This window comes from Mauremys reevesii, linkage group 1, assembly GCF_016161935.1.
Source record: "Mauremys reevesii isolate NIE-2019 linkage group 1, ASM1616193v1, whole genome shotgun sequence".
In the NCBI taxonomy this organism is placed as follows: domain Eukaryota; kingdom Metazoa; phylum Chordata; order Testudines; family Geoemydidae; genus Mauremys; species Mauremys reevesii.
Genome location: NC_052623.1, coordinates 289,838,200 through 289,851,880, shown reverse-complemented (window position 1 = coordinate 289,851,880; position 13,681 = coordinate 289,838,200). Strand labels below are relative to the sequence as shown.

The window sequence follows — 13,681 nt, the reverse complement described above, 5'->3', positions numbered from 1 at the left end:
AACCTCAAAAGCCTTGCCATGTCACAGAGCAAACTGCATCTGAGGTGGCTCATTTAGGATTTTCTACTACAGTTATGGGATGTCTGTATGTTCATTGGAGATGCAAAAAAATTCATGCATGGTTCCAAGATCTTACAGAATCTCAGAACTTCCAACCTGTCCTCCCTTATGCCCCAAAACCAGTCTGCAACCTCCTTTCCCACTTTCACAGCTGCCCCTTCTCTTTTGAGTCAATGAGCATACAGCAGGTCTGGTGGCCTCTTGGCTGGACTAAACAGGTCATTCCTTTCACATTTGTCATCTTTGGGGCTTTCTGGCTTTTGTTTCCCACGAGGTTCTGTGAACCACCTCTAGGCTTGGCAGTTTATAGCCCCAGCACCTCTGGGCTTGCTACATCGGTTATGAGTGTAAAAAACTTGCTTGAACCCTGGCATCTCTTTCATTACAAATTAAGCCCTGTGTTTATCCATTACTAATCTGGATTGACTGCCTTGGTTCCCTGTATATCACAAACCAGCAAGTGAGCTATACAAAATACCTTTGTCCTGGAAGGAGTCTTCTAGGACTGGTGCCAGGCTTCCAAAAGTTAAATAAAATAATTGGGTGATAGCCTAACAATATTTCAGGATGTCTCTGCAATATATCTTTACATTTTCACGTAAGGAGATATTTTATGAGTGATGTGATGGGGGATGTAAAATGAATCTGTTTTGGGTATTTCAGCGGAGCAGCATGGGTTAGTAGATAGAGCCCTGGACTGGGACTGAGGAGACCAATGTTTTATTCCCAACTCAGCTGCTGGCCTCCTGAGTGAATTTGGGCAAGTCACTTCCTCTCTCTACTTCAGTTTTTCCACCAGTAAAATGGAGATAATACTGACTCCCTTTTTACAGTACTTTGGTTTTCTTTACAGCTACTGGAGTGGCAAAAATAAAGGGAAAGCAATGTGCAGAGGAAGGAGCTTTGGGTGATTAAAGTAAAATGGTTAGGTACTGTTCAGTAGCCAGAGACCCAGGGACGATAACTGTTTGTTTGTTAGCTCTGTAACTGTGCAGTTTAATCTCATATCCAGTAGTGGTGCTTCACATTCACCAGCATACATCAATCTGAACACTTCATTCATTTAACTCATGTACATGGAGGCTCCAAGTTGTAGTTTAGCTGGGCAGTACCATGGCTTTTCACATGCCATGTGAGGATTTAATCTCCACAGGGACCAGTTATAATCTTCTCATTGACTCTGGGTTTGTCGTTATACTTCAGCTGTTTCTGTTTGCTGCACAGTGACTTTCTTCATGCTAATGGTCTCCTCTTTCTGTCCTTGTGACCTAGTGGATTTTGGGCTGTGAAGTGTTGAACGCTACACTAAACTGCTTCTTTACTGTTGACTTGCTGTGTAGTTGGCACATCCGTTGCATGGCCTTGGATGTTCTGTGCCAGACGGTGAATTTTGAAATCAGCCACAGCTGAGCACTAAGTGATGGCTTTGACTGTTCTTTTTGATGAAAGCTGTGATGGCATGTGAATCTTAGGATAAGTATAATAAATATCTATTTTAATTTACACCTTGCAGCTTCAACACCCTTAGCCAGATTCAGATCTCAGTCATATAGGCTGACATCCAAAGTAATTTTGCTGACCTCAGGGGAGTTATTCCAGAGGTAACCAGTCTAACTAAGAATAGAACCAAGCCCCTTTTGCTCACTTATACCCTGCAGGATGATCTTAGCTTTCTATTATCCTCAATACACCCACTTTTGCTACAGTACCTCTTTTCTGTGTTACACTCCCCTCTGTTGACTATGATAATTTAGCCTCTGTTCTACATCAGGATGCAGGATAACATTTTGCATCTTGTCTAGTCACACCCCACTGCTGCCTAATTTACTCTCGCTTAACTGGTTAAAGGCATCTTATGTACCACTGCAAGATTTGGTCCACTCTGCCTCAGTTTCACCACCTGTACAATAGGAGAATGATACTTATTGACCCCTCTGACTGCTGGGGGGGAATGTCACCTTATGCTAGCATATGACCCCATCTTCTCTCCACCCCTCCCCATCTCCCTTTCAGTGGGGACAGAGCACAGGGATTACTATAGAGGGCAGCACCTAAGAAGATGGAAAATAGTGCTTAGAAGTTTGCTGTTTTTTTCCACTTGCTGTACGTATTTTAGATAAGAGACTTGATTATTTGGAACTAGAGTAGAAATATAGATGAGGAATGACTATGTTAAGTGTTGCCTTTTAAGTGTCTGTATTAAATAAAATTGTGTTCACAGTTGGCTGGATTATGCCCTTCTGTGGAAAACCAGGAGGAGGGGTCAGATTCATTTTGCAGTTTCCTCAATGTTTCCTTCCAATGGGAGTGCAGGCTTTGCTTTTCACCCAACCCCACAGTGGTCCAGCCTCACAGATCTCAGGGGATCTGCTGGAGGTACAGGGCCACTGTGCTGAAGACCTGTTGTTCCATGTTGCCCTCAGGCACTGTCTTGACTCCCTGTCAGTGTATGTCCCTTGAGATGTGTTGACAAGATTTTCCAGGTAGGCAACAGTCCTTATCCTGCAGAGAACTCTCCAGGCCTAAGTGCGGGGAGATGGTGACCCTAAGGTGGTTGACCTTGCCTCTTCTGAATAGAACTGAGGAAGTCCCAAAAAGGGGACCCTTTGTGCACAGATCTCAGCAGTATGGTCTCATCCATTGTTCCATTTTCACCAGGTGCATTCTTCTATCAATTTATTGATCACAACGTTTAATTAAATGGAGGGAGAGAGGCTTCTACTTAAGGAAAAAAAGTTATTTTTTCATATCGTGGCCATCTGCAAAGCTATTCACTCCCAAAGGCTGACACGAGATGAAATAATTCCTACAATTTCAAAACTGCCCATTTACACCGTTTTGAATCATTTTGTCTTTTTGGTACTTGACAGCATGTAAAATAGATGGACTGTGTTATGCTCCTATTCACTACATATCTGCTACTTCCTGACAATACAATTTTGGCTTTATAATAAATCCTTGCTGCAAATCATTTTAAGAATTCCAGACCCATAATTCGCCAAAAGCTTTTTGACCTTGTTAACTACAGATTTTAGAGTAGAAGTTTGAAATAAATGTCAACCTGGCTGATGCAGTCTTATTGTTTCCTTCCATTAAGATAACTGAATAGGCTTAGACGGCTGGAAGTGAATATCCTTTATAAATTTTAAGAGCCATCATTAATTTACTTTAATGAAAAGCAAAACAGAATGACAACAACCTTTGTAGTGGTCTGTGTGTACTAATGAAACACTGTTAAAGATGAAAGGAATAACCAAAAGAAAGTCCTCTTACTAGTTGTTTGTTATCCATTAGATTATCATTGCTAAGATTGGTCCAGATAGATGAATGTATTGACCCTGTAACAATAAAGGGAAGTGTGTTTTGACGTTGCTGCTATTGTAGCAGAAATAAAACAGCAGTATGTACCTGGGATGTTTCATTGAAGGCCTGCTCCTGCTCCCATTGAAATCAACAGGAGGTTTGCCATTCACATCAATGAAATCAAGGTTGAGCCCTAAATGAAGTACACTGTTATAATCTGTATACAACGCTAATGGGACAAAGTCCCATCAATTATTTCCTTAAACAAAACAAACAAGTTTGTGGCCAATGCTCTTTTTCCTTTCGCTGCCTTCTCTCCAGCTGCACAATGGAGAGAAGAGGGCGGTGGGGAGGCAAAGAGGGGCTGGCAGCATCTAGTTCTTTTTGGTACAGTAACACCATGAATGCAATGAGGAGTGGTGGGCTGGTGACTTCCAGCCACTGAGATTGCTCCTCTGTCCATTGAAGGTATAGAGCAGTGCTGAATTCAGTGCTGTCCTTTTTGTTTTCTCTGGGGCTAAAGGTTTGCATCAAAGGCCTTGTTTATGCTATGGGTGCTATAGCAGAATAGCTACTGATTTTTCACACCCATGAATGCCATAGGTATGTCAACCCAAGTTTTAAGCGTAGTCCAGGCCAAAGAGTCTGAGTTCAGGTGCAGTGCCAGCGTAGCTTAGGAGAATCTAATTATCACAGGTGTGAATAAGAGACCTAGTGCTTCTCCCATTACAGCTACTGCTGTGTATTCCCAGAAAGACCTGTCTGGAGTTCCATCTGGGAGTTAGCCAGAAACATCTCATACTATTGTCAGGCTCGGTGGGATCTCCTCCTAAGGACATCTCCATGTCCTGCTTCTCCCACATAGTGCACCCAGTATAAAGCTCCTCACGTACTCTGTTACAGCCATGTAAATCCCTAATATAGTACTACACTGACACTTGTGTGCAGCAGGTGTAGGACGGAGTGACAGCCAAAACAACAAAGGAATGTTGGATGTCTTTTTTTTTTTTTTTAAAGGAATTCATATTTGTGAAAAGCGGGGTAAAGCATTTGGGGCTGGTGACAGTTTCAAAGGGACAGGCCCCCCTACTGTACGAAACAAAATGATAAACACACAAAATAAGCATGGCATGAGCCTGCTGTGGCTCCATACAAGTGGACCTTTGCACCTGTGCAGAGCCCTATCGACTCAACGGGACTCCGCACAGGTGAAAGGGTCTATCTGTCCTGAGTGGAGACAGTCACAGGTTTGGAGCTCACTGCCTGCTCTTTAGAATTGTATTAATGCTTTTAATCTACAGGAGTTCATGAAGACTTTGTACCTGAGGCAGAACAGGGGTGGCTACTGCTACAGTCTTTTAACAAGGTAGTATTTGCTCCTGCTGCATCAGATCAGCTCTGCTGAGAGCTCCTTTGGGCCTTCTAGTGCTGGCTGCAGCACCAGAATCTCAGAGCACAGCACTGAGGAGACACTGCCTCAACTTTTTTTTAGATGTTTTTAAGAATGGTTTCCATAATTACTAAAGGGCTAATGCCTGCCAAGGCATCTCACTGCTCTTCGGTATCAATTTCATGCAACTCTAAGCTGTCTCCCTTGTTAAATGACAGAGATTTACAATACATTTAAATGGAATTTTTTTAATAAATCTTGAGTGAATTTAGTGTCCCTGAAATTAAATGACTAATACTAGGGCCTTAAGTGAAGCATAATGCAAACAGGTGTTAGTGTGCAAGCTGTCCTAGAACATTCTGCCAATGCTCCTCTGTCCTGAATTGCAAAACTCTGCCAGTGTTAGCTCTGGGTTTTTCTTGAGTAAATCTAGCTCATTGGCCTGTATTTTGCCATGTAATATTCGAGGTGTATGTGTGAGGTATGTAGAAAAATAGGATTACTAGAGTGAAGCTGGCACACTCATTTTTGTGTGTGACTTGCCCAAACCAGAATATTAATCATTTTGTTTCTTTATGAAAATTAAACAACAGAAAATACAAAAAGGTGTCATACATTTCACAGGATAGCCAATAAAATTATGCAACTTTACAACTTGCCCAAGCTGCAAGACCAGACAGTACAAAATCAGACAACATTGCACAGACATAACATGTTGGGGCATGGGTAACAATATATTTAATAAAAGCATAAATAGGAGAAAAGGGGAAATAGGGAGTGGTGGGAGAGGGAGGGAAAAAGTGGAGAGGTCAGGTGGAATGAAAGTCTGTCATCTGAGCTACTCAGCATTCTTTATTCAAATGCTATTCAAGAAACAGGGTTCAAATGTCTTCAAATTCATATAATTGCTCTTTACATCAATAAAACTATTCTTTCTTTCGCTGCTAACTCAGACAGGCCCAAATACCTCCGCTCTATTCTGAGCGTAAGCCTACTCCTCCATCTTTGTAAAATCATTTGCTTGGCTATCATTGCAGCCTTGTTGTAGAATTAAATCCAATGCAGTAGGTACATAACCTAAGATATAATTTTCAGCTGAGGTTTAGTTGCTGAAGTCAGGCACTATTTTCACTCTTGTGTCCACCTCTTTCTACAGCTGCCTGACTCTGGAACAGTCCTGTAGCATATACATCAGGGTTCCTTTTCCTTGATGACAGCTCAACAAATGGTAAGACACAAGGCTGCCAATTTGCACAACTCTGTGGCATCCAATACATTTTGAATAGACTCCCTTGCTGTAGTAACATAGGCTGAGATCCACTGAAGCATTTTTAACATTCCATAATATGCTCTACCATTATCTGTTCAGGGCTGTCATAACTCCCCTCCCATGCTTTCACAAACAACTCCACATCAATGGAGTTCCTCTTCATTAGTAAGGCAGACAGAGTGGACATGGGCCTGGGGAGTTTCTAAAGCATTTCCAAGGTTCTGGGGCCTCTGGCAGTCCTAGGGCCTTCGGACCAAACTGACACATTAGTAAGTTTTTAGTTTTAAGTATGCTTAGGGTGGCAGGTCATATTGTCACTTTAGTGTTAGAAAAGAGACTAAATGGAAAATTTTAATGCCCGTTTAGCATTCACATAGCTAAAGCCTGGTCTAACAGCTGTTCCCTGGCATGCAGGAGGCTCTGGGAGGGAGGGAAAGGAGTTGAGTTGTTCAGTGGGTCCCACGGACCACCTGGAGTACCCTCACAGACCCCCAGGAGTCTGCGGACCCCAGTTTGAGAAACGCTGCTATAATAGTTCTTTTTCATCTCCAGTGTATATGAGTCACTGAATGCAGGATACTCTCCTTTATCTGAAGACCTGTGAGTATGTCAGGTATTTTAAATTATTAATCTGGAGGGGTATTACAATGATTCCACTATGTTGCAGCATCACTGTTGATGCCATACTCTTCTTAGAAGCTCACCTTCCCCTTTAAAATGCCTATGGATAGGTTTGATATTTCATGATGCTTGAATTTGTCCTTCCTTTCACCCCCACATAGAATTTACATTGAACATGCACTGTACTCATGGTAATATATTGTGGGAGGTTGTGTATAAGAGGCAGGCAAATAGTTGGTCAGTAGCAAAGAAAGAAAAAAAAAGGATCATAATGGATGTTCAGCCTTTCAGATTCTCTCTGATGTTGAAGATGCACATTTTAGTCGGCATTATAAGATGTTTAACACTTGATGGTTAGCTAATTCGTCTGAACCTGCTACAGTGAGCATGAAAAAATACAACTTGCAAAATAAATGAAGCAAATTATAGTGAGGGCTACAAAGAAGAAAATTATGTGTTGTCATCAGCTTAGGCAATAGAATCATTTTAATAACTTTCTCCATTAATTTTGTCATTCCCTTTGTGACTTGTACATTTCTGTTGGATGACTAAACATTCTAATTGTTTAGAAAGGCACAGATTAAAAGTTTTTTGCGCATAAATTAAAGATTTCTCAAGCACACTATGTTTAGTTTCTAATTCTTTGTTGTTTTCTCTTACTATTCATTTAAGATTCAAAGATCAAGAATAAAATTCCAGCTGAAAAGGCAGCCAGTGTTTAATTTGTACACGAATCCACTTGGGCAATTGATGTTTTGTTTCCAGCTGACAACACTGACAAGAATATATAGTCTTTTGTCTTGTAATTATATTAGCCTGGGAAGATAGCCCAGTGGAGCAGGTCACACTATTATGATTTCAAAAGAGGTCTTTTCAAATGCTGAGCTGCTAGAAGTGAAGAATGCAGTCTGCTAAGCCAGATAGCTGTGTAACCAATGGGTGTTGGTCAGCCATGGAGTTGAAGCAGGAAGACGATGGGGAAGAAAAAGATGGTAAGTAGCCAAAAACCTGTGTTTGAAAACACATGAGCAATTGCAGGCCTAAGGAACTGTGGACAACCATAGAGCTTCCCTGGTGACACAAAGTATTGTTAGAAAAGAGACTCCACCAGGGTTGTAACAATTTTCAGATGAAGCCACTAAGCAACAATTCATAAACAGCTATGATGTGCCTCCTTTCCCCAACCCCTTCTAGCACCCTGATCTTTTCTGGCCACCCTGTGTTGTGTCTGTCCTAACACATGCCGCCCTCAGACAAACAAAACCAAATCAGTGATTCTGCCCCTTCAAATGTTTGGTGTTTTGCTAAAAGCTGGGCAAAATTCTTAAGACAAAACATTTTTTGCCTCAAAAATTCAGATTTGATCAACCAATATATTTCACAAATCCATGTAAAATTTGCCAATTTTTTTTCCACTTTAAAGCATTTTTCCAACTTTGATTCAAAACAAAGTTATTTTGAATTTTACTTTGATTTTATTAAGAGTTTTTTTTAAAAGGTTAAAAAAAATACAAAAAAAACCCTCAAAACATTTTGTTTACCCCAAAATTATTATTTTTTGTTCAGCCACCAAACCAAAATATTGGTTATTTACACAGCTCCTGTCTTCACTCCCCATGATTTCTATTCCATTCCCCCTCTGCTGCCTGGGATGCCTCTGGCAAACAAGCACAACTGTTGCTGGTTGTCAAAAGGCTACTTATGCCTATTGCTACTCTCCTGTATTCCTCTCACAACTTGCTTCTGCAGGGCCACTGGAGGGGATGTTGGAAGGTAACAGGCCGACAGTTCAGCAGGTGACTTCAATGAAGTTTTACTCTGCTTCCTCTACTCCCCTTCTGCAATGAGGATGGGATCTGGCAAGGTTTTTTTAATTTCCTCTGGTGCCTCAATCTTTCTAATTTTCCTTGTTCTCTATCTCTCCCATTTTATGCAGCCCCTTTGCTTCTCTCTTCACTCTGAGTTCTCCTTTACCCCCCTAAGTCAGACCCTTCATTGCTTTCACCACTGTTTCCATTCTTGTCTTTCATTTTCCCTTTTCTATTTCCTCTTTGCCAGTTTCTCCTGTTTTTTCCCCTAAATTTCTCTGTTGATTCTTCCATTGTTTTATCGTCTCCCTGTTTTCTTTCTCTTTGCCGTATTTTCTCTTATTCTTCATCTTTACCAGCACAGTTACACAGCAAGAGAAATCCTCTTAGCTTTGATGATCAGCCTTTGTCAAGTGCTATATTCTGTAATTGATGATGTCTTTGTGGTATGTCCTGCCTCTGTGGTACAGTAGACACTCATTAGTAGCAACATCTTGGTGCCCTTTTGCTATGTTGCTCCTAAACGGCTATTGCTATTATGGAGAGTGTCCACAATTCTCAGTAGGGAAGGTGTTCCCTGGGGAAATGTTGCTCGTGAGCAGTGGTTGCTGCAAAAAAAAAAAAAAAGTCTACGTAATGTAACAGAGGGGATGTTATGGTGCCTATGGGGATTAGTTGCCATGAATTACCCTTGTATGCCGCCCAAAGATGTAGACAATGACTGTATCTTCCTCCAAGCAAGAAGGTAGAAAAGTAGCTTTCAGATGGAAGAGAGCAGCATGAAAGGGGACATTTAGAAGGTATATTCTTGCTTTGAGATGGGTTACCTTACTGGGGGATCTCTGCCATAACAAAGCATGCTTACACATAACAATGTTGTGGTACAGACGGTACTGCATGACAATTGATTATTTAAAAAGAAAAAGAGGCCAATCAGATTAAAAACATAAAATGAAATTCTTTACATAATCAAAGAATATGTCAGGTAATTTCACTTAGTTGTCTCTTCTAATTTTAGTTTCCATTGTTTAAAAATGTAGCTACTTACCAATTTTATCCTTTGACAAATGAGGAAAAATTGATTTTATTCTGTGGTTCTAACAATACTTGAAATACGTACATTTTGTTCACTTTTTGTATATTGTGACCATCAGTGATTCAGGTGCATCAGGAATAGGTTTTGTTTGTGTATTTATGTTCTAATTCTGTAGCAACTCAGTAAAATAATATTTAATTTTTATTCAGGTCCTATATAAAGATGATCACTTTTTGTTACAGTTCCACAATTACAATAGTGATAATTTCTCATTTAGAAGCCAACAGGCATTTCCCAAAAGATTTCTCTTCTTTCAAAGTATATCAGGTTTGGATTTAAATATGTTGACAATGTCCCTTTAAAGATGCACAATCCAACATACCTTCTCTGAAAGTCAGTATCAAAAATGGGTTGGTTTTTAAAGAACTACAGTAAGTGATTATTTCTTTTAACAAAGCACACTAGGTCATAAATGTCAGATTTGCAAACAAACAGTTTCTTTCAAACTGATAGGGGTGGCAAACTGTTCTGTGCAGAGCATCCATTTGTATAGATTTTTGAACACTGAAAAGAAACAAAAACAAAACTGGACATTATTAAATACCAACACATTCAACAGAAAGCTTAATATTACAAACCAGTGAAGAAAGATTTTGTCCTTTCAGGCTGAGACTAAACGTATGGTTTGCAAACACAGATTACACAACAAGCTGAATCCAACTAACATTTATTCAAAAACAGCATTGTCATAAAAAAACACTGTACATTTTAGAATACAGTACAAAAAACAGCGCCTGTTTGTGTACAAATCCACCTCCTGTGTCTATCTTGATAGCTTGTAGATCCAATCAGCATAGTAAATGAGAACCATAAACAAATATGTCCCTCATAAAACCACAAGTAGACCCCATAAAAATCTACATTGATTTGCTATTTTATTGGTTTATTGGCAATTGTCAGCTGGCAAATGTTATGAACTGTGTCAGGTTGATTATGGTATATGGGTGATAATCCTCAAAGCTGCAACGACATGAATCCCACTTTAGTACTCCTGCTGGAAGAATGAAGTAGCTCTGTTGGGAGCTGCTTTGTTAAAGTCAGGCCTACTCCACATTTTGAAATATCCTTGATAGCCTAAATAAAATGTTTGAGAGCTTGCTATAGTAACTACCAAAAGATAAGCTGATGATCAGCATCCAGACACTTTGACATGTACCCATCACTAATATTTTTAAGCTTATATTTTGTTGTGTTGGGGGTGTCTGAATAAATAAGATGAGACCACAATTGTCAAAAAACCTTATGCTGTCAGAGCCCTCCTCGCAAAGCAGTGCCTGTCTCTTTATAGAGCAACCACCCCTCTCCCCACACAGTTCAAAAGAACATTTTGTTTTAATTTCATTTCCATTTCCTCCATCTCAAGCCATGTTCACCCGCAACGCTGCTAAACTCTGGATCTACCAATCCCATGAGGCAATGCATTACTGTTGGTAGATGCAGTTTATTGTTGAACTGATTTGAAATTAAATGTTTTGAGTCTGTTCAACAAATCAGAATGAAGCATTTTGATTCAGGAATATCAGAATGTTCTGTTTTAATAAAACATGTCAAAAATAACCTGTTTTTCCCTTTCCAATTCAAATTATTTCAAAATATTTCCTTCAGTGAAAAATGTTGACATTTCAACTTTCTCCTGATCCGAGATGAAAGCAAACATTGAAATACTGGAATTTTGGATTTTTCGCTTAGCTCTGCTTATATCAAAGATGCACTAAATGACTTCAGCTGGTAAGTTGTTAGTGGTTTGGAAGGTTGCTAAAAGTGAAACATCTATAAACATCACATTTTATGGTATAAATCTTCAGTTTAGAAAAAAGTTATGAAATCATGCACATGGAGAAAAAAAATAAAAACTGTAGAATTTATTTGAGAGGTCAAGTGCTGTTTCAACCAGGATGTTCAGTACCTTGTAGGAGTTGCTCAGGTTTTGGTTCCCGGTTGTTTGTATGCTTACTTGGATAGCCCCTTTTTTTTGTGTATGACCATATGCATATTCATGACAATGCCAAGGGGAGACAGCAGTGATACAATCACATTCTAGAATACTTCCATAAATCACTCACAATACAATTTAGGACATTAGGTTGTAACAACAACATTCAGTTGAACAATCATCACTCAGTCAAATAAACAATGCTCATTCTAGACAACTGGGAGGGCTTCTTAAAATAAGAGATATTTTTATAACTAAATAATGTAGGTACCTTTTCAATGGGTTTTAATACTGGAGGGTTGTGCCCCCAAAACCCAGCCCTTCACCCCAAAATATAGGTGGCTTTCTCTATAACTGTCATCAGAAAAATATTGAAAGTTAGCAGAATAATGAGCCAATTTCTATGGAAATAGTCTCGTTATTATTTAATCAAGCCAGCAACTAAGCGATTCATGAACGGCCTGTTGAAATTCAATAAGCAGTTCATGAATCTCTCAGTTCAGGATGTCTGAAGGAAAAAAGCGCAAAAAAAAAACCACCCACAGGAATCAGTAAATACTTTGTGTCAATGATGAATGTCACCCAATTTACTTCAAAGCAGTTATGAAGCTCCTTAGTACCTCTGCTCATTCTGAATCCACTTAAAATCATTGTAGCGTTGCTCAATAAATATGACATCTATAGCTATATGCTGAAAATATTTATTATTTGTATTGCGGTAGCATGTAGGAGCTTCATTCATGGATCTACTGCCCATTGTGCTTGTACAAATCTGGAACAAAAAGACAAGCCCTTGCACAAAATTGCTTATAGACATGAACGTGGCCTATGGTGCTTAGGTTGCTAGGAGGGGAAACTTACCATCCTTCGTTCATTGCTGCCACCATCTATTCTCCCACTGAAATTTGGGAGTATGTTGAGTACAGTTGAAAGCTTAGCTGTACTCAAGGGTAGGAATTGAGACATTAGAATAAAGCTGTCACATGTACATCTAATGGGAATTATTCCCATGTGAGAGAATTATTTTTAATTGTCCTGGCCTCACTCCAGAGGAGGAAGATGTCCTCCACCATTATCCTTATGTTGTGTGTGTGTGGAAACATTTAAGATTTTACACTCTTCTTCTTTAAAGAACAAACATAAAAAGAGACATGCTTCTGAGCTAAAGACTATTCCACTAATGTTTCCACAGAGTGATCTTAGTAGTCTATTAAACATTTATAATCAACTGAAGCTTAAAATGGGTAAACGAAGGAATAAGATTTGCATTGTATCTAAGCTCATTGCGCAGAATGAACCCAGGCAGCTAAAGCAGATTTCCAGAAGAGTGGTACTGACTCCTTGGGGACTTGAAGCTTATCCACCTTACTATCATTTCTGCCACCACCTAGTCTCCTACCCGATAAAGGTAGGAGGATAAGGAAGGAACTGAGGAGAGAGCGGGGAGGATGGAACACAGCTTGCCACTGGAACAAATGACACACATTGAATTCTATCGGTGTTCTGTTCCTGTTTTCAGACGGGTGATGTGCACAGCTTTTTTTTAAATGTAAAAAAAAAAAAAGTAATCCTGACTGCTTTGCTCTTGAGTTGCATCAGTTTTCTGTCTCCTTTCATCTTCTTTTTTAATTCAAAGTATAAATGTAGTTCCATTGCTTTAACAGAGCACAAAAAGAATCCTTGTGATGTTTTACCAAGGCAAAAATACATTCTCTCTCTCTCAAACAAACACACTTTCTTTATTATCATTGCGAGCTTTAGAATAATAAAAGCACAACTACCACCTTAATCACAGAACTCAGAAGAAATATGGTTGTTTTCCAGATCATTCTGGATGTACTGTGGCTATTGAAGTCAGTGGAAATTCAGCTTGCGCATTAGTCCCATATCCTCAAAGATATTTAGCCACCTAACTCTCGCTGAAATCAATGGGAATTAGGCACCTAAATACCTTTGAGAATCTGGGCCTACGTGCTTTGCTGAATATGGATGAACCGCTGGAACTGGGCCATGGTGCTTATACAAATTTGATTACAAAGGTGATGACAGCATGTTGTAGGCAAATAAAAAATAAACTAGGTAATAAACAAGGCTACGTACACAGGGACTTTGTATAAAATGAAAATGAAAGCTGAGAACTGTCTGTAGAAAATAGCTGGGCTTTCTTCAACTTCTACCTTCTCTAGAGTTAAACCAGGCT

The 13,681-nt window shown here is 39.6% G+C and overlaps 1 long non-coding RNA gene across 1 annotated transcript; it reads left to right on the top strand.

Annotated features, from left to right (window-relative positions):
- The first annotated feature begins 5,907 nt into the window (after positions 1 to 5,907).
- LOC120398199 lies at positions 5,908 to 7,622 on the top strand. Its single transcript, XR_005594241.1, has 3 exons — positions 5,908 to 5,981; positions 6,576 to 6,623; positions 7,317 to 7,622. It is a non-coding gene; the product is annotated as an uncharacterized LOC120398199 (long non-coding RNA).
- Positions 7,623 to 13,681: the final 6,059 nt, after the last annotated feature.